General features: G+C 39.1%; 1 protein-coding gene and 1 long non-coding RNA gene across 4 annotated transcripts in view; one reads left to right on the top strand and one right to left on the bottom strand.

Annotated features, from left to right (window-relative positions):
* The window catches only part of LOC120412811 (uncharacterized), a 31003-nt gene extending 20647 nt beyond the window's left edge, over positions 1-10356 (bottom strand). The window contains exons 1-2 of the long non-coding RNA XR_005604867.2: positions 8392-10356; positions 5868-6121 (exon numbers count right to left, since the gene is read on the bottom strand). This is a non-coding gene — a long non-coding RNA (uncharacterized LOC120412811). The remainder of the gene's footprint in view (positions 1-5867; positions 6122-8391) is intronic.
* LOC120412706 (sushi, von Willebrand factor type A, EGF and pentraxin domain-containing protein 1) overlaps positions 1-20280 on the top strand; it is a 53379-nt gene that overhangs the window by 21805 nt on the left and 11294 nt on the right. The window lies entirely within an intron of this gene.

Raw genomic sequence — 20280 nt, 5'->3', positions numbered from 1 at the left:
ACCGACAAGAACATTTTTTGAAGTTTTACCCAACCGACTTCCCTACGATTACACGACCTTTCTCACCGCCACAACAAAGCCGCACAAAAACAAAAGCCCGAACCGCGAACGGTTCTTTACATAATCCAGCTGAGCCAAAAACCATCACGCTGCATCGCTGCATTGCAACCGTGGCATTAGGTTTCGAAAATCGTCCAATTTACACCTAATTCCCGATGTGCACCATCGCGTCGCGGGAGAACCTGCGCGACGACTACGACGGCGTTACCCCAAATAGCTGTGCCACAGCACCAAATGTCTATATTTTATACGCGCGCCGCAGCGCTCTTTCTTCTGCACTTTGCACGCCGCCACGAACCAGTTATTATTAGGCATCATTAGTTGCACAGTGCTGCGAGCGCGGTACTTGCTTCTTGGTTGGAACGTCGTGAACCATCAATCGCAGTAGCGATTTTCAAGACTTCGTGGAGTTTGCTGAGTCGATACCATGTTAACTTCTCACAGCACTAATTTCCAGCGGCTCGAGACCTGCGCGATAAGCTGCCGCCGCCGGGTTTCGCAAAGCGTGTTGATGAAAGCCCAACTTCTTGGTTCTCATACGCGGGTAAATGCGGGGGAGTTACCAGGCGTGAGTTGAAATTGAATGCTGGTGGATTGATGGAACGATAGAAAGCAAAATCGGAGGAAAATGGGTTCGGTGATGTAAACTGGAGACCCAGTTACGAGTATTCAATTGATGGTAATCGGCGTGTTTGGCAGTGCAACAGGTCCTGAGATATTGGAACTTTGATGTTTTGACCAAGACCACTCCCACTGATGAGATTTAACATAAAACTCGAGTTTATTTGAGTAAAATAATGTTAGTCTTTGCTGCAACCGCTTCAGATGAGCTGAAACTTCAATATCTGTAACACTATCTTCTTAGTAAAACGATTTTAACTGCCCATAGCTGTAGTTCAAATCAAATATTTCAAATTTTATGGCTTTTCTGAATCCAGTTGGCGAAAACGAGATAGGTCTTTACGACTACAACTTCAGTAGTACAATTAGATCACAAAAAATGACTCTACCTGCTTACCGGGACGATTTTAAGAGCCCATAGCTGTAGTTCAATAACTAGCACATGCTAAAACTAAGTTCAACAAAGCCAAGCGATGAAGATCTTTACTGCAACTGCTTCAGTTAAGTTTATAGAATGTTATCTGATAAGCTACCTAGTTCGTGCAGCAACTTTTTGAAGGCATAGCTGTAGTTCAAATGAGATCTATCAAAATAATCCTTTAATACTGTTTCTAATTGGTGGAAAGAAGGTAGGTCTTTACTGCTACAGCTGCAGTTAAGCAAGGTGATCACCATCTGTTACACTACCTCCTTCGTGAAACCATTTTCCACAGCCATAGCTTTAGTTCAAACAAAATCCACCCAAAGAACTCCCTCAACCAGCACTCATAGAGCACCTTCCACCGACAAGAGTTCAAAAAACAGTTCACCCATTCCGATCTACCCGCGTCTGAAAAGGTGCGCGATCGCAGAACAAGTTTTGGATTTTATTAAATATTTATCTCCCCCGCCACATGTCCTCGTCGTTCAATAGCACGAACATTTCACGCCACCACCAAACCCAATACAAACCCAAACCAAGCCCATTCGATCGAGCGACTTGAACTCCATGAAACTTGGAAATGATACTTAACCGCAGCCTCCTATCACCTCCCAACCTTCCCTTTCGCAAGATCGCCCCGCGATCGTTCCGCAGACTGCACTTGCCACCATCGGCCGCAAGTTCTGTCCGCTGACCAAACTCCTCAATTTGGAGTTTCGTGCAAATTGACGACGATCACCATTCGCTACACTTCCACACGATCGCCCGTATTTAGCGCGTGGGATGATCACGACCGGCCGACCTGACCGGCAGCGGAGGGGTGACTTGGAGGTCTGCGGTTGTATTGTGGCGTTCGGACTTTCACTACTACAACCACAATTTTGAGAGGTGATCGTGACTGCGATAGTGTTGGTTTCGGTGATCGCCGGGACAAGTTTTTTGTTGTTTTGAATCATATGTGGCAGGATTTGGCCTGATTGAATCATTGGTGCAAGTTTATTGCGAAGTGTTTCTGGGGGACTGCAAACTTGGGTCTGATCAACGGAAGGCATAACTTGGTATACGGAGCAGGTCGTAACTTTTGGAACGTTCTGGAACATGTGGAGAACCGACAGGGCTAAAGACCTGGCGTCCAGAAATAAAATAAACCTATTCAGAGGCAACTTCAGGATTTTTATAGTTTTGGGTCGGATCAACCAAAGGCATAACTTAAAACAAGTAGAATTTCGTGAAGGCCTATAGACTCTACAGTTTGTAGAGAATCGACAGCGATGAAGACCTCGTCTAATCCTCCTTCATCGCCAAGTACCGCTACCGAGATCGACGATTCGTTCCGAATGCTGCCCTCCGGTAAACTAGTCAACAGTATTTCATCTTCCCAAATGCCACCCGGTGATGAACAAGCCGAGCCAAGTGTGATCTACATCTGTGTTGATTCATCGGAACAACTTGATCATTTCCTCGATCGCCACCATGAAGCAGAATTCAATACCAACTATGACTTCACCGCATTCTCTTCAGCACACTCCGGCCTGCAAGCCCACAGGAATTAATCATGTTCTGCTTCAAGAATTTCTGCCAGCCAACCAACCGGCAGCTGCGCGCCGTCGTCCAGAACAATAAGAACACCAAGCCACTCAGGACTTCAACTTCTTACAACCCACTCAAGTGTTACCATACTCGCTTCAGTCCATGAAGAACTTCTTGCGCGCGAAGTATTGCTCGACGATCGGCGATCTTGCGGAATCACTTGTTCCGTGACGTGATCCGCGAGAGGGGTTCCTGTTCCTTCCACAAAGCAGCTGAACGGTTGAAACCTGGGCGTTGGTTCGAGCACGAGTTCCGAGGATCGATCGTGATCGGTTTGCTTGGTTGAATAAATAAAATTCGATTCGGTTCAAGAAGTCAGCCAATTCCTACACATACGAGAGGCTAGCAAAATGGTTAACGCCTCGTAGAAACGCAAGGAGAAAAAAAAAGCTTGAATGGGTCGTAGCTGGCCCAAGGCTCACCTCGCGCCTATTATAAATAATACACGACAAGTGAGTGGCAACAGGGCCGTCGAGGGACTGAAGCAAGTGTGGCGAAGTTTCGCTGCATGGAGCAATAGTCTTCTCATGTGTACTGGTAGGATTAAGAAGCGGGGGGAGACTTAATGATAATGTTCATCGCAGGGATTGACAGAGTTCCGTCCCGGAATGCACGACCACGATACACCTCTGTGTGTGCTAATAGCAGGGTAGTAGTCGTTAAATGGGATTGATTTGTATGCTTTGGAGGGGTTTAGATCACGGCGGGTTAGTTATGACCTTCTGCGAGGGCTCAGGAGCTATGCTAGGCACCTGTTGCGATAATTTCAGGAGGTTGGTACGATCAGTCGGTGTGAAGTTTGCTGCGACGAATGTGGTAGTGAGTGTCACGTGGTTCTACGGACTCCTGAGGACCGACAGTCTGTATTGGTTTAGTGATTTGAACCTGTTGATTCCTGGGTCGCATCAACCGCCTAAAAATTGACCATTGCGGAAGAGGTAGTTTTGACCAGCAATTTCTACAGGTCGTAATCAATCGACAAACTACATTGTTAATGCCAACGAAGACACAGGAGTTGTTCTGAAGAGCTGTTTAAAGACAAACATCGCTTTATTAAAATGAGGTACGAACAACAACAATGAAAATCGTTACAACGGATGTTCAAGAGAATGTCTCTCAGATATATACACCTCACTGAACCGACAGTATACATTGGTTTAGTGATCTAAACCTGTTGAACCCTTAGGTCACGTCAACCGCCCAGAGATACTTCTTCGCGAAAGTGGTAGTGTTAACCATCAAATTCTACAGGTCATAACGAACCGACAAACTACATTCTCAGTTCTAATAAGATTATTTGACTCGTTATAAAAAGAAGTTTAAATTTAGACTTTGTTGTTACTAATTATTGGGTACGATCAACTACTCCTAAAATCAGTACAACAGATGTTGTAGTAGCTGTCATGTGATTCTACGCACCTTATTGAACCGACAGAATGTTTTGATTTAGTGATCTAGACTTGGTGATCTCTCACTAGGCATACTAGGTCGAACCAACCGTCGCGAAATTAACCTTCGCGGAAGAGGTAGAGTTGACCAACACATTTTGCAAGTCGTAACCAACCGACAGCGTATTTTGGCATCACGGTTGAGACCTTCGGTGCAACGTTTCCTGAAACTTACACGCTCACATAAATTCAATATAATTCGCGCAAGCGCGCCAATCCCACCCACGGAAATGCAAGCGCGCGCTCGTTTTCTTTGATCTGAGCAGATCTTCCCAGGAGTTACAGCCAGCTTCACATACCGCGCACATTTGAACTCGCGCAATGACGGCTACTCCATGTAACCGCCCCGCGGGCGGTCTTCGAATTCCTCAAAAAAGAAGTGGTACCAACAGGGTGAAAGATTTCTCCTTCTGTTTCAAAGCCAGAGAGGGGGGCGAGAGTGAATGAATCGACCTTCCAACAAAACCCTGGGAAGCCGCCGCCACCGTTGAAACAGTGGAGCTTTAATTGGCCGAAAAGACCTGTCTAGGAAGTCCGTGCGCGTGGTGACGCCACGGTTGCAGTCAGCGGAGACTCCACGTGAAGCCTGAAAAAATGTGCAGACTTGGAGAGAGATACCTGAGCGCTTCCAGATCAGCCACACACGTTCACTTATGCTTTGTGGTACTCGATGAGTGTGGGTAACTTCAGCTAAGACACACGGAAAAAAGTTTCATTTGTGATTAAGAATTTGAAGCTCATGAATAATGACCATAAACATTCCTGTCAGTTTGACAACTATCTATTCTAACAATCATGAAGTGAACTTTTTGCCAGTCTAGTATGAACATTAATGATCACTAGTAACGTCTGAAAATGAAAAGTATGACAGAACGTAACGCCACATGCATGACAACTGTGAATAATATTCATGATATAAAACATTTGCAGAGTTTCTCTGGTGTGCGTTAATTGTAGATTTGTCTAATTTTAGATTGGCACAATCCAAACAAATTGTTTTAAAAAATATTTCAAAATTATAAGAAATTGATAAAAATAGAAAGCGTAACGCCTCCACGTAACGCACTTCTGGCAACAAGGTTTTTTTCCGTGCCCAAACCTCTGATAAACTTCGAAACCAGTTTTTTTTTTTCGCTCAGTGTCTCCAAGCCGGTTTTGCCGGCGCACCAGCAGCAGAGCCTGCTTTAATGCAATAAAGCTCAGGGAAGTAAACGCGATCGTTACAAGACGACGACGACGACGAAGGAATTAGCATAGAAAAGTAAAAAAACTGCGGCACGCAACCGTACGAGGTAACAATAACGCCTGGCCAGGCTTGGCTGGGTCTCGGAGGTCTGGCCTGGTGGTGCAACCCAATCCGGACGACCGAGGGTGGCGGCTTTCTTTCCTTTCGTTTTCAAGATGTGAGGGGCCCGGCGGGTTATCCCTTGGTTTTGGAGTTTGGGAAACTTCGTGGACTCCCTCAAAATCTTCCAATTTACTTCAAACATACTCTTAAGTCAACCTGAAAGAAGAGATTAATTTTCGGCGAAAAGATCAATTTAACCTCAAATTTTGGGTCGCATCAACCGAGGTCAAAACCTTTCCCACTAACCGGGTAGCATGATCCAAAAACTCCCCAAAGATCCAAAGAACCGACAGCAATACAAAACGCAGTCATAACCCCTCAAAAACCAACCCATTCTGACGCATCAAGGGATAAGTTCGTATATTTTTTCGCCACTCACCTGGTTGGAACTCCCGGTCAGCTGCAAAACCCTGGTCGAGGAGGGGAACAAGCGAAAAATAAAACGTGTTGTCCGTACGTAACTTGGATGCCCTTTCTTCAGGCCTCCACCGTCTGACCTCCTGGGTCCAGCGTAGTAGACTTTGAAAACCGGCCTTCTCCGGGTGATCGAAGAAGGAGGGAATCAGGTTTTCAACGTTTTTTCAATGAAGTCAATTTCGCTTTCGTTCCGCGTGGCAGAGAACCGCAAATTTCCTGAAAGGATACCAGGAAGTGGGTTTTAATGAAACTGTGCCATACTAGTTGGTATATATTAAATTTGATGGAGACGAAATTAAATTTATCAAAATTTTGGTTAAAATGTGCAATTGAGCCTAAATTTAATACTTCTTGAAGAGTAATTTTTCCGGTTAACTTTCAACAGTAGGCCTGGCCTGGCTAAGATTAATAGACCTAGCATTTTTCTAAGGTTTTCGATCACTAAAAATATTTTTCTCTTTTCAGGTAAACATTCTTATGCTGTAAGTTAGTGTAAGTAGTCATTACTTTATCATAATCAATAAAACTTTCAAAAGTTAGATAAGTCAAAAATATAAAATTTTCTGCAATACTTATTTCTCTCAAATTAACGATCATGAAGTAATTGAATAATTAGTCCCCCGAGAAGCTCTGATTCCAATCATACGAAGTTATTCAACTCAAACCAAGATCCAATCTGCCCGCACTATTATTTAAAAAAAACTGCAACACTAAACTCAGCTAATGTATAAGTTCTCCAATCCAATCTTAAATCTCGATCAGAAGCAAACAGCAAACATCCACCGGCAGTCGTGAATGTCAATAAAATGGGCAAAAAATAAGCAATTATAACAGTCAGATGCACAGTTGAAAAAAATAGAATTTTGAAATAATTGATTTTTTCAATACTTCATTGCAATTTAAATCAAATTGTTGACCGACATTTTCAAATTATATTTTTTAAGTGTTCATACCAATCGTTCAACTTGACCAATAATGCAGTCCACGCCACGGCTACAAATAAAGTAGGACTTGGACGAATGAAGGCGGTTTGAGGTTCGATGGCAATCGAAAACGACGCCGACGCCGACCGTCACCGTCATCGATGACCGACGCCACCACCGCTACCAAACTCTAATGGTGTTAAGTGCTTTGCTTCGCTTAACCTTCGATTTACTATTTATTGGTTGATTTGTATAAATAGAAGTAGTTTCATATTTTATTTAGTTCTAAGAAATGTTTGATCCAATTTAAGCCAAAAATATTTTAAATTTATGATTTTCTTATCTGGAGTTTTTTTTTGAAAAGGTCCAATAAACCAAATTTCTAGTTTTTTGATTTTTGGGTGTTTTTAGAACCGCCTTGAGTCAGGGGTATTGAAAAACACCAAAAAGCAAAAACTCAAAATTTGGTTTATTGGTTCTTTTCCAAAAAATACTCCAGTTTTAAAGAAGGGTAATTTATTGAACAATTTTCAAACTCATATTCAAACAGCATTTTAGTCCAAGAACTAAATATGAGGCACAAAATCACTAATTGTAATTTATTTAGCATAATATATGAATGACACATTCTAATCTAATCTAATCTAATCGAACACAAGCGCAACCAGTCCGAAGAAAGCATCCTGGAAGAACTTGTGCTAAGATTACGGTTCAAGTTCTTTCTTGTCAATATTAATGATTACAGTACATCCGAGTTACCCCAAAAATGTACAGCAAAAATTAAAGCGGCCAGGCCTACTGCGTTGCATTAAACGCAGAGACGGATTCTGTGAACGGATCACATTTCACAGAATCATCAGGGGAGGAAGGATGCGTGGACATACCGTACCAAACGCTCCGAATCAGTTGTGGTGTGGTGTGTAAGTGTAAATTTGGCAGATAATAATATTTAGGGGGGGGGGGAGGGAGGGGGAGAAAATGGGGATAGGAGAAAGGGAAGGTTGGAAAGGGATAATTTGGATTAAAGCATGGGTATGAATCTTCTAGCAATTTCAATATGGCGACTTGTATCAGAAGAAAGTGAGGCATTTTCGCTAGTTCTCACTATTCTGTGTTCTGCGTGCACGTCGGCAAATATCGACCACACACATACTAACACAAAGCGCCACTAAGATGCAAAAGGTAGTTACGAATATTTTTGGCACTTTTGTTTAAAAATATGCGGTTTTGCAAAAACAAATAACAAAACCAACTTTTAAGTGTAGTTCGACTCTCAAACTTGTAATTCGTTGCTGATTTGTTAGGATTTTTTTTAATAAAAAGTTTTTTTGTAGCAACCCTTTTGGGCAGACATTTCTGTTGTCACCTTTTGGTTCCTTGGATTAGCCATGGATAATTTCACAGTGTAATAAACAGGGCAGCTACCACCACGCCGCGCCACCGTTTTGATTGAGAAAATGATACAGGTTTTTCGGACGAGTTTCAATCCCGTGATTAAAGTCATTAAGGTGACAATAAACAATAACAACATTACCTCCATGACAATAAACAATAACACATTACCTCCTTGTCCTGATATACAGTGTTAATTATCAGGATATAGTTTCAATGAAATTACAATTACAACATTCGTAGATGAATCATAAATCAATTGCTTTTTAACTCTGTTGGCTTTTGTTGACTTCTGATGTCTTTTTTAATATTCTGTAATTTTTTTGCCTTCTGTTGATTTTTTTTTTTGTCTTTTGGTGTCTTGTCTTCTGTTTACTTTTGTTGTCTTCTGTTGACTTCTGATATATTTCGTAGTCTTCTGTTGATTTCTGCCTTTTTTAGTCTTCTGTTGACATCTGAAATGTTTCAAAGTTCTCTTTTTGTTTTTTTTTCTGTCATCTGTTGACTTTTGTTGTTTTCTGTTGACTTTTGTTCTCTGTTGATGTCTATTGTAGTCTTCCGTTGACTTTTGTTGAGTTCCGTTGACTTCTGTTGTCTTCTGTTGAGTTTTGTTGTCTTCTGTCAACTGTTGACTTTTTTCTTTTTCTGTTGACATCTGATATCTTTGAAAGTGTTCTGTGGTATTTTTTTGTCTTCTGTTGACTTTTGTTGTCTTCTGTTGACTTTTATTTTTTTCTGTTGACTTTTGTGATTTTCTGCTGTTTTTTTGTTATCTTCTGTTCTGTTTCATTGAGATATATGAATGACACATTCTCCAGCGACAAAAACGACACGTTTTGGCTAATAGGTTAAAGCTGGATTAACAATTAGAAATGTTTAAAATAACTTAAACATGACTTATTAATTTGTATGACTTAAAATTAGTTATCCATAGTCACTACTTGTAGAAAATTCAGTTTCTAATCCGATTCTGTAATAGTATTTAAGTTTGGGACAGGTTTTTGTCGTGATCGGGGACTTTCTTTTATAATAAAAACATAGATATTTTGCAATTAACAAATAACACGTCTTATTCCACACAAATTAACCACAAAACTGCCGCACGCATCTCGTTGTTTTCTCGCTCGTTGTTCTCTCTCACAGCTCGCTAGCGCGCTCTCGCACTCAATACGCAATATGTCAGCTAACAAGGCAATATTCATGAAGGTGCGCACTTTTTGTTGCGCTCTAAGCTGTTATTTATGAATTATATCAATCTTATATTAAATACTCATTTAATAATTTATTACATATTCAATCCTGCAACCCATAAACCCTACAGTTTTGATATCATAAGAGAAATATCTCGAAAAAAATTGTGATATTGCAACGCCGGAATATGTCAACTGCTTTTTTCTTCAAATTTCATATTTCTACAACATCTTACCTTTACCCATTTCATCATTTTCACTTTAGTACTGATATCTCATGAAAGGGTTACCAAATCATCCAACTTAAAAACTTATTGGAGGTTCTTTGAAATACCAATTCAAATTATATTTTTTGCAATTTCTGCTTAAATTATTTACTGATAAAATCTATAATTTATTGAACCTCTTCTATCTTCGAAAGTAATTTAAAAACCCTTAAAAAATGTATTATAAGTTTGTCATTATTGCAACGAGTTTTTGTTAGACGGTTCGTTTACAATTCTTTCTAGAGCGAGTTGTGGCGCTATAACCACGGCAAATAGTGTCCAGGGCATTCGTGGAAATACAATGTCCCATCCCAGAGGGTCCCGGAGTACCAAACCTTCTTAGCATGGTGCTTCCAACGAATACAACCAAAATCTCGGAGCGTATGGTGGTGTGTCCCCACGCTTCTTCCTCCCCCTGTCGATTCAGAATTGTGTTGTTGTTCGAACACTCAGTGCTCAAACTCAACCCAATTACGAGTCATCTCTGCGATACGGCTTTACGCAGTAGGCCTGGCCGCTTTAACGCTTGTGATGTTTCAGTGCATTCCGATGCAATGGTGCACTACAAATGTTAATAAATGACAAGAAGAGTGCTAGGCGTCATCTAACCTAAGGCACTCTCCAGGATCCCTTCGAAAGATTGGCTGCGCTAGGGTCTGATTAGATTAGATAAGATTAGATTAGATTAGACGGTTCGTTTACAATTCTTTCTACAAATTTTTTATACTTGTTGTTTTCTCTTCCTTGTTCAATTATGAAAATCCTCATTAGTCAATAATTGTCAAAGATTGCTTCACAAAATTATATTTTGAGGCACTCTTAATTTAGATCAAAGTTTCTTCCAGGGCCTTGGAGAAGGGAATAATGACTTTTAGTACAGAAATTCCTAAAATTGAACTGAGAAGAGCAATTTAGAGTGATTTTTAATTTTTCTTTGTAAATAATTGACGGCTTCATCTTCTACTAGCTACTTTTTCAAAATTATTTCAATTTTTTAGTTCTACTGAAAAAATAGACAGATAGATAAAGATTCTAGAAATATTGTTGTGGTTTGCTAACAAATTAGATTATTCAAAACAAATAAGGGTATATGCCGCTATAATGGGCCTAGTACCTAAATAGGGTCTACCATACTTGAATTAACCCTTACAGGGTTGGATTGGGTCATATATGACCCAAAAATCTTGCATTTCACAAGTTACAATCTTTCTCGCATAGTACGGGTTTATTGATTGAAGTCAGATGTCAACAATTTGATAGAAAATGAATATAAAAAAGAGAAAAAGACATTAAAAAGACATGAAGATTGGTAGGTAATCTAAAAATCATGTTACCTGGATTTTTTTGGATAAATTACTGAATCACATTCACAAAATCTAGAAAGGCAAACTAACAAAAAAATAATTTCAAACTAAGGATAAGAAAACTGATCCAAATGGCCTCTTAAGGGTTCAGTGTATCAAAACGGCCCAATTCGAATATACATCATCATCATGTGTGAAGAGCGAGCGACACGCCGACGCCGCAAGGTCTTAAGAGGAAACAAATGGACGAGTTGCAAATGCCACCGATCCGATCGGTCGACCGTGTTGTGTGTGTGTGTGTGTGGTTCTGGCCCGATGGATATCGCGATCGCGCAATTACGTCACATCACTCAATTTTTGGCTTCACCAAGATTACAATCGCGAATCAGACCTCCTTGAAATATTTCACATTTTCGCGCTTGTTTGAAGAAGGTCCAACCGTGCATTGTTTGGGACGGTTTGAGCAGGTGTCATAATGAAGCCATTAAAGAGGGTTCGATTCCACTTAGTGAACAATTGGGGGGTAGGGTGAGATGGTAATTGTTGGATTGGTAACTATATACAAAGTTTTCATTTAAATAACTAAAGTATTCATTTAAAAAAAAAATAAGCAAATCCTTAAACTACCCACTAAATTTGTAATTTGTAATTTGTTGTTTTATTGGTTACGATAGCCTGTTAGTATAAACTGTGCACCAGGTCAAGGATTTAACTAAACAAATGTAACATAATTTACAAATTACCCCATTCGAAAACCACTTAATTTGGGAGCTCCGCGACAAAATTGACGTTCCGTTCGATGGGGATCATAAAAGGAAACTTGACTTAAATTTTGACTCTTGTGTTGTCGCACACGCACACGCAATATTGCGCACACCACTATTATTAGTGCTTGTGAAGGTTCCCCCAAACCAAATTGTCGTCTAGTGTTTTTGACGAGGATTGATGTGTTCATAACTCGAACGAATCAATTTTTGATGCGGCAATACCGAAACATGTGGCAGTACTCGAAAGGGGTAATGAGTGCAAGGTTGATGGGGAAAACGTGACTTTTAGGAAAACATGGGTCATCATGAGTTTTTTTCCCATGAGACCACGATTTATGTGATTTGGCAAATTCTTCAAAATGATTGCTTCGATTATTATCATTTTTACCTGTCTTACTAAAGTTTAAAGTTTGCTTTTGGAGAAACGCATTACTCAGGTGTCTTTGGAAATTTGTACACGGGTTAGGTATTGCCCAGCATAAAATCTCAAGACTTTTAGATAAAATATTTAAATTCGAATTCGAAGAACATGCGCCATAAACTAAACCCAAAAGGAATGTTGTTAGTTGAATTTAGTCATGTTACAATCCATAATTTACCTCAAAAATATCTTCCAAAAATCAATATTTTCATTATCTTAAATCTTGGTGCAAGACAATAAGCACCAGAGCAATTCCCTACGAAATCGGTCTTTTTTTAGAATTTTAATTTTTGTATTTTTTAATCCAGCTGAAACTTTTTTGTTGCCTTTGGTATGCCCAAAGAAGCCATATAATTATATATTATTTACCATACAAATTTGGTAGCTATCCATACAAAAATAATGTATGAAAATTTAAAAATCTGTATCTTTTGAAAGAATTTTTTCATCGATTCGGTGTCTTCGGCAAAGTTATAGATATGGATACGGACTACACTAGAATAAAATTATACACAGAAAAAAATGTTTGTGATGTTTTATTTAACTTTTTGTCACTAAAACTTGATTCGCAAAAAAACACTATATTTTTTACAAATATGTTTTTGTGGACATCAAATGCCAACTTCATTTTTCAATGTAAAATCAAATTCGCAATCAAAAAGTACTCGAGTGAAATTTTGATAAAGTGCACCGTTTTCAAGTTAAATTCATTTTTAGGTGACTTTTTTTTATAATAGTCGCAGTTTTTCATTTTTTTAAATAGTGCACATGTTTGCCACTCTTGAAAAAATATTTTTGAAAAGCTGAGAAAATTATCAATATTTTGCTTTTTCAAACATTGTTGGTACTACCCTTAGTTGCTGAGATATTGCCATGCAAAGGTTTAAAAACAGGAAAATTGATGTTTTCTAAGTCATACCCAAACAACTCACCATTTTCTTCTGTCGATATCTCAGGTCCGATTTTCAATGTTAAAATCAGAAAAATTCGTTAAATTTTCCGATCTTTTTGAAAAAAATATTTTAAAATTTTTTAATCCAAGACTAACATTTTAAAAGGCCGTAATATTGAATGATTGGCCCTTTTAAAATGTTAGTCTTGGTTTAAAAATTTTGAAAATATTTTATTCGAAAAGATCGGAAAATGTCACGACTGTTTCATATTTTAACATTGAAAATCGGACCATAAGTTGCTGAGATATCGACATTAGAAAATGGTGGATTGTTTGGGTGAGACTTAGAAAACATCAATTTTCCTGTTTTTAAACACTTGCATGGCAATGTCTCAGCAACTAAGGGTCGTATCAACAAAGTTTAAAAAGCAAAATATAGAGAATTTTCTCAGCTCTTTAAAAATATTTTTTCAGGAGTGGGCAAACATGTGCATTAATTTAAAAAAAAATATGAAAAAATGTGACTAATTTATAAAATGAAAAAAATGCGACTATTTTCAAAAAAGTCATCTAAAAATGGATTTAACTTGAAAACGGTGCACTTTATCAAAATTTCACAGAAGTACTTTTTGATTGCAAATTTGATTTTACATCGAAAAATGAAGTTGAAAAATTTTTGCGACCAATATTTCCATTTTTTGAATAAAATAGTATTCAAAAATTCATAACTCGGTCAAAGATTTTTTGCACAACCTGGAAATTTCTGAAATGTTGGCTTTCTATGTCCTCTAAAACATGTAAAAAGAATAAAAATAGTGTTTTTTTTTTGCAAATCAAGTTTTAGTGACAAAATAGTAGTTTATGCAACAAGTTGCAAAAAGAGGATTTTTTCAGCACGAGTCGTACATTTATCTAACGAGGTTTACCGAGTTAGATAAATACGACGAGTGATGAAAAATCAAGTTTTGCAACGAGTTCCATACAACGTTTTTTGCAATTCCGAAAAACACCGTTTGGACAATATTATAGGACAAATGTCCATGCATTGAGTCAATGAATCGTTCAAATCAAAAAAATGTTGAAAAGTATAACTTTTCCTAACAAGTGCTGAAAAGTTCAACTTTTCAGCATCCATTTCAGTGCTGAAAAGTAGAACTTTTCAGCATTTGTTTTGAAAAGGGTTACTATTCGATTCTGTTATTTTCGGTACAAAAAAGTAGGCTGTTTTGTCGTTCAAGAATGACAGGAAAAGTAAGTAGTTTCACGACGGAATTGCAAAAAGTTAAATTAAAAATCACCAATTTTTTTTACTGCGTTTCATTTTTTTCCAGTGTAGTCCGTATGCATACCTACAACTTTGCCGAAGACACCAAATCAATGAAAAAAATCCTTCAAAATATTCAGATTTTTTAATTTTCATGCATCTTTTTTGTATGGACAGCTGCCAAATTTGCATGGAAAATTATATGGACAAACTAATGATGCAAAATGTTTTCTTTGGGCATACCGAAAACACCAAAAAAGTTTCAGTCGGATTAAAAAACACGAAAAAAAATCGAATGACCGAAATCTGGAAGAACTGCTCACCAGTTTTCTTGTTTTACTACTTTATTTTGTTAGAAAGCCTATGTTTTCCCTTAGACCCTGACATTGCCAACGACCTTTTCCGCTAATTGGTTTTAAAATATGAATTCAAACATTTCAGACCACTTTTTGCTCAATTTTTTTAAGCCAATAACAAGATTAACAGTGAAGTTAATAAACTTGTAATTAGGCCGTTTGAAATATTTTTAATTTTTTTTTCTTCATAAAACTGGAAAATTTCAGTGTAAATAGAAGTCTAATCAACTCAAAACAATCTGATTGATTGCATTGATAATCATATTCAGCTTGCTTGCTTTTGTTTTTTTTTTTTTTTTTTTTTTTTTTTTTTTTTTTTTTTTTTTTTCATCCTGCATTTTTCGTGAGTCTTTTTGTAACATTTTAGGCTATTTTCACAAAAATTTTGAACGAAAAAAAAATCGTGGGCCCACCCTCAAATTTTCAAATTTGACTTTTAAACTTAAAAATCAAAAAATCTCATAAAAGTGGAGTGTTTTTTTCTTTCAGTGTATTTTTTTCGGAAAGCCCGTCAAATTTCCTACAAGTTTGTCTTTGACCACTTTTTGATACGATGCAACGACTTCGAGATACAACAATAACTAAATTACGAAATACAAAAATATTTAAAACACTTACGCCCTTCTCAAATGTCATTATCGAGTGTAACTGGCTCCATATACACAAAAATGGCTTATATAAGCGTAGAATAACATGTCTACAAAGTTTCATTGAAATCGAAGAAGGTCGAGAAAAAAGTACCTAAAAAATTCCTTTTTTGGTCAGGAATTGTTCTTTAAAACTTCAAAAAAATGAAAACAAAGTTATAATTTAAGATAAAAAAAAATCTAAAATTTAGCCCGCGAATCTTTAAACGCTTGAACTTTATACCATGAATCAAAAACTTTTTTCATCCCTGAATTCAAAATGCACTGCAAATTTCAAAGAGGACCCCGTGGCGCGGTGGTTAGCGGCTTAGGCTGCCGATCCCTCATGTGTGCTAAGGGGCCCGGGTTCGATTCCCGCCCATCTCCTCTGGGTGTTCTGTGTTTGTCCCGTTTAGTTAGTAAATTCAGTCTGAAAAGACGGTGTGATGTCTATTATTAAAAAAAAACTTTCGTTTTTATGGTGTATAACTGTATGGTGATTTTCTGAATAATTTTAAAATTATTGAAACAAAAAATTTACTATCATTTTTTAACAGCATTTGAAATTCACTTTTTGACAAATGAAAAAAAAAATAAACTTTCTAAATTCCAGTTGAAATAAAATAATTTCCTGCATTCTTTCAATCATTCTATCCAACGAAAAATTTCTCACATTCATCTTAGGGAGAGTACTCTTATTACGTAACGCAGTTAGGGTTTTGTTACGCTTCATACAACATTTTTAAAATACGTTTCAAATTGTGTTAAGAGCGGAGGGGAAAAGGGTCAAAATCCCAAATATTGATTAAAATAATATTATGCTCCCTTACCTACTGGGACCCTAAGGGTCATATCATACTTTACGTGCACACTTGTTTGAAAATTTCAGAAAATATATTACACAATTACAAAAAAAAAGTTTATGGCCCACATAAATATGTGTCGTCGACAATTCGGTAATTTTAGTAGCAATACATTTATTCCAACAGAATTTGGAGATAAAATTTGAAATTAAAGTCAATTAACCTGCTTTTGAACATTTTGGTAATATGCTAGGGCGCCATCCACTAATGACGTGACAAGTGCAACTTGTTTTTAACCTGCATTGTATTGAAATCATTTATATCAATGCAAATCAACTTCTTAAAACCTGCCCCCAACGAACCGGAGATTATCTAACCAATTACGCCTCATCCAAACACCTCTTCCCAACCACCACTGTGACATTTCCGATGCGATCGGCGAAAGAAAGACCTTTCGCCAGTTTATCAACGTTCGCATGGGCGCGCTCAGCGCTAATTATAGGTTACCCCTCGCATGGTATTAAAATTCAATTCCGGCTACCGACTAGTCAGTCCGGTTATCAGTACCACGGTCCCACATGGCCATAAATCGGGAGAACCTGTTCCGAAGACGGTTTTTGTCGACAACATACCACGATGGTTGTTTTCTGCCATAGAATGATTATTAAGACATTTGTCTTGGAAAACGATAAATTTTAACAGCTCTTAAGTGATCACACTTGATAATCTAACAAGCAGTCTCCACAACAAGTCTATGTTACTAATACCACAACCTTAACTAGCCATGGTCTACACCGGAAAGGTCAGTTGCAAACTCTGTTTTCGTTTTCACTCCGCTTGTTGTTTACATCACTCACGCAAATGTGTTGGTAAACACTGCAGATGATCATGAACTTTGCATTGCGCACCGGTTCGATTTTTTTGTTGCAATCTAGATTTGTTTACGTCAGGCTACGCACCAACTGTCACTTATGACTGAAGATATGTCAAAGTGACAGTTGGTGAGAAAATCGATGCTTTCGAAGCAGGTGTTGCAAGAAAACACACAAAGTAACAACCAAAGACCATAAATTACCTTCACCCATTTGCTTCCCCAATCCATCTAGCAGTCTTGAAGAGATGAAAAAGTGAACGCTTGTTGCTGCGATCAAAACATGTATACGCTGTGGCATTTTGCCAACAACAAGCCAAACAAGTGCTCTTAAGAAGCTTGATTGGCACAGCTAAGATGCCGGTATTAAGCTGTTGCAGCCGCTGCGTGATGGGTTTCTCCTATACCACTTGCGTACATCGAGATGCGATTTGTTCTTTCATTCGATACACAATTGGATAATGAGTGTTTGGATTGTGCAGCGTCTGTCTGCACATCAAGAAGCTCACGGCATATGGTCCATTTAATAACAATGGCCGGCGGGTGACCTTCGGCGACAGCTAATGTCAAACCCCCTAGTTTGACAGCTACCGCGCGAAAACCGCGCGAGCGACCCCTCGGTCAAGCACTGATTAAAGCTTTCTAGCCTAATGAAGCATGAGAGCGCCCGTTTAAAGTCGCTTGCGATTTTGTTTTATTCCTCCATTGTGCGTGTTTGTTTTCTCTCCGAAATCCCGTCACCGCGGTTTCGTTTCGGCCGGTTTCTGCCATAATTAATCGGCCGTGGACCCCTCGCGACGAGGGGGAGCCGAATTTTTCTTTTTGTGCGTTTGTGTGAAGAGACCGAGAAAAAAGTTCATTAAAATTTAAATTACATGACGCTTGACATTTGGGCTTCTTCTGTTCGGCAGCACTGAATTGTTGGATTCTTTTTCGCCCAATTTGGGTGAATAATCGTCGCTGGAGAGACAACTTTCACTACATTTTGCGTCTTTGAATCTTTGAAGAAATCTTCTTCGATTCGCCTTTTTTTGTTAAATAAGTGCGAATTGGTGATGCCCTCGGTGCTGTCAAATTAAAACAAACCAGCTAAAAGGACATAACATTAAATGTAAACAAAAACATATCCCGGTCATAAGTAAATCTTTCCCTGTTCCTGAGGGGAACACCCGTGAAGAGTATCGGGGCCGGCATTTACAAAGCGGATTCAGTGACAGTTTATTATTAATCAACTTAATGTTAACATGTTAAGGTTAATGTTAACATTCCATAGGTTGTATTACTAAGGTGTCGTGATAAGGTCCAGTTTGTGGCGATACACTACCTTCCCTTTACTAAGTAATCGACTCCAGAAGGGAAAAGATCACCAGTTGTTTTGGTCCGAGCCGGGATTTGAGCCCCGATCTACCGTTTACGAGGCGGAAACGTTACCACTGGGCTACGTGGCTCGGTCATATATATATATATATCATGGTCATGGTAGCAAAGAGTATTTCCCTTCTCTCTGATGGTAGTGAGTATTTACATGGCTTGTTAGCGGGATAAGCTACTTGATAACACGAGAAAAGGGCGCATATGCATTTTGACAGTTCGAACTATTCTGCTTATAATCAGACTAACTTTAACTTTTTCACAGCTACCCTGCTACCTTTCAACACTACGGGTATTGTTAAAAATAATTGTTGTTTATTACCGGTCACGATTTGTCATTGTTTTGCTCGAATTGACAGTTAAAGCAAATGAACGTCAGTTTGACAGAACACGTTGTTGACCAGGAGCTCGCCACTTCATTTATTTTGCAGTGCTCCCAAGCATTGAGTTCGAATTTCTTGAACCCTTGGCATTTTCTGCGACGCTCCCATGAACGTAAACAACAAAGTATGACACACAAAACAGGAGCTATCTTTCGTCGGAATTCCGTCCCAGATAAAATTTCCCCAGAAGAGACCCTGTGGCACAAAACAAACCAAGAGAAGAAGCTTCCACCTGAAGTACCTTTCCGTGCAATGCATACCAACCAACGCGCGCGGACTAAATCTTGCCATGATGGATGACTGTCATGACCGGCCGACGACGATCCGTTTCTGAAAAGGGAGAAATCGGGAACCGTTAGACAACCACGCGCGGACCAGAGACGAACCCCACTTTGGTTCTTCGCGGTGGACAGGTTGGGGAGCGTTCTTTTATTACGTAACGCGAAAAATCGGACTTTTAGACCCCCTCCCCCCCCCTCGTAACAAAATTTCCATACAAATTTTAAAAATTTTGTATGGAGCGTAACACGGCCTCCAACCCCCCCTCCCCCCCTACTGCGTTACGTAATAATAGAACGCTCCCTTGACACAGAAAATACTAAATTTGATTTGGTCACGTCTTCGGTATGTGTCATCGGGGACGGACACACACACACACGCATGGGTCGTCCGACTTGCAAAATGGGAACAAGTGCTCGAATACATGCGATCGTAGCAGGCCTTGCCGAAAGGTGAGATTAGCTGGTTAGCACTTGGCTAATAAGCGCTTTCATTTCTTTTTGTTGGCTTCTCACGCGACACTAGTATGACGAATCGTTTGTTTGTTGACCCCCTGGGCAAATTAGGTGGCGCATGCAGCAAAACGGTTTTAATCCTGCAATTTGGATAGAGTTATGTTAGAGTGTAACGTGATGTTTCAAACTGCTCGACTTTCTTCCAATGAAAACAGTGCGCTGTTACTTTACACGCTCACGAAAGCTTATCAACTTTCATGTCAAAGCTCCCATTGCTGCATGGGCTCAGCGTGAAATCGCTCAACGGGGCCTAATCCAAGGAAATGGATTCGTTCTACATGACACAAACTAGACTGTAACCTCAAAACGCTCCGCTTGCATGCAAGTAAATAGATCTGCTCTCCCACGTGAATAGCATTCTCCGACACGGTGCTTTGCACACCACCGCCGCCGTGGACAATACAAACAATGGCGGAGGGCGGGCGACGACGGTGTGAAAACCGGCTCGGAACCGGACGGAAGATGGCCAAATACGGGGCTGACCGCAGGACCGGGCTACATAAAAAGAGAGGGAGAGGCCGCGGGAGCGACGCAAAATTGCACTGAACTGGAGCGTGACGCCCTTTGCGATTCTGCACTTTCGCTTTGGAGGAAAGAGAACTTGACATTTCTGGGCGGTTGAGGGAGGAATGTGGTAGTTTTGGTCGTTTTGAACTGTGGAAAATCATAAAATATTTTGACAAGATAATTAGTATTTTTCAAAGGGCCTAACGTAACTTCCATTTATGATACAAATCCATTGAACGCTGTCA

Source organism: Culex pipiens, chromosome 1 (genome assembly GCF_016801865.2).
Source record: "Culex pipiens pallens isolate TS chromosome 1, TS_CPP_V2, whole genome shotgun sequence".
Taxonomy (NCBI): Eukaryota; Metazoa; Arthropoda; class Insecta; order Diptera; family Culicidae; genus Culex; species Culex pipiens.
The sequence above is the reverse complement of the archived record's forward strand: the minus strand, read 5'-3'. Positions and strand labels throughout refer to the sequence as shown.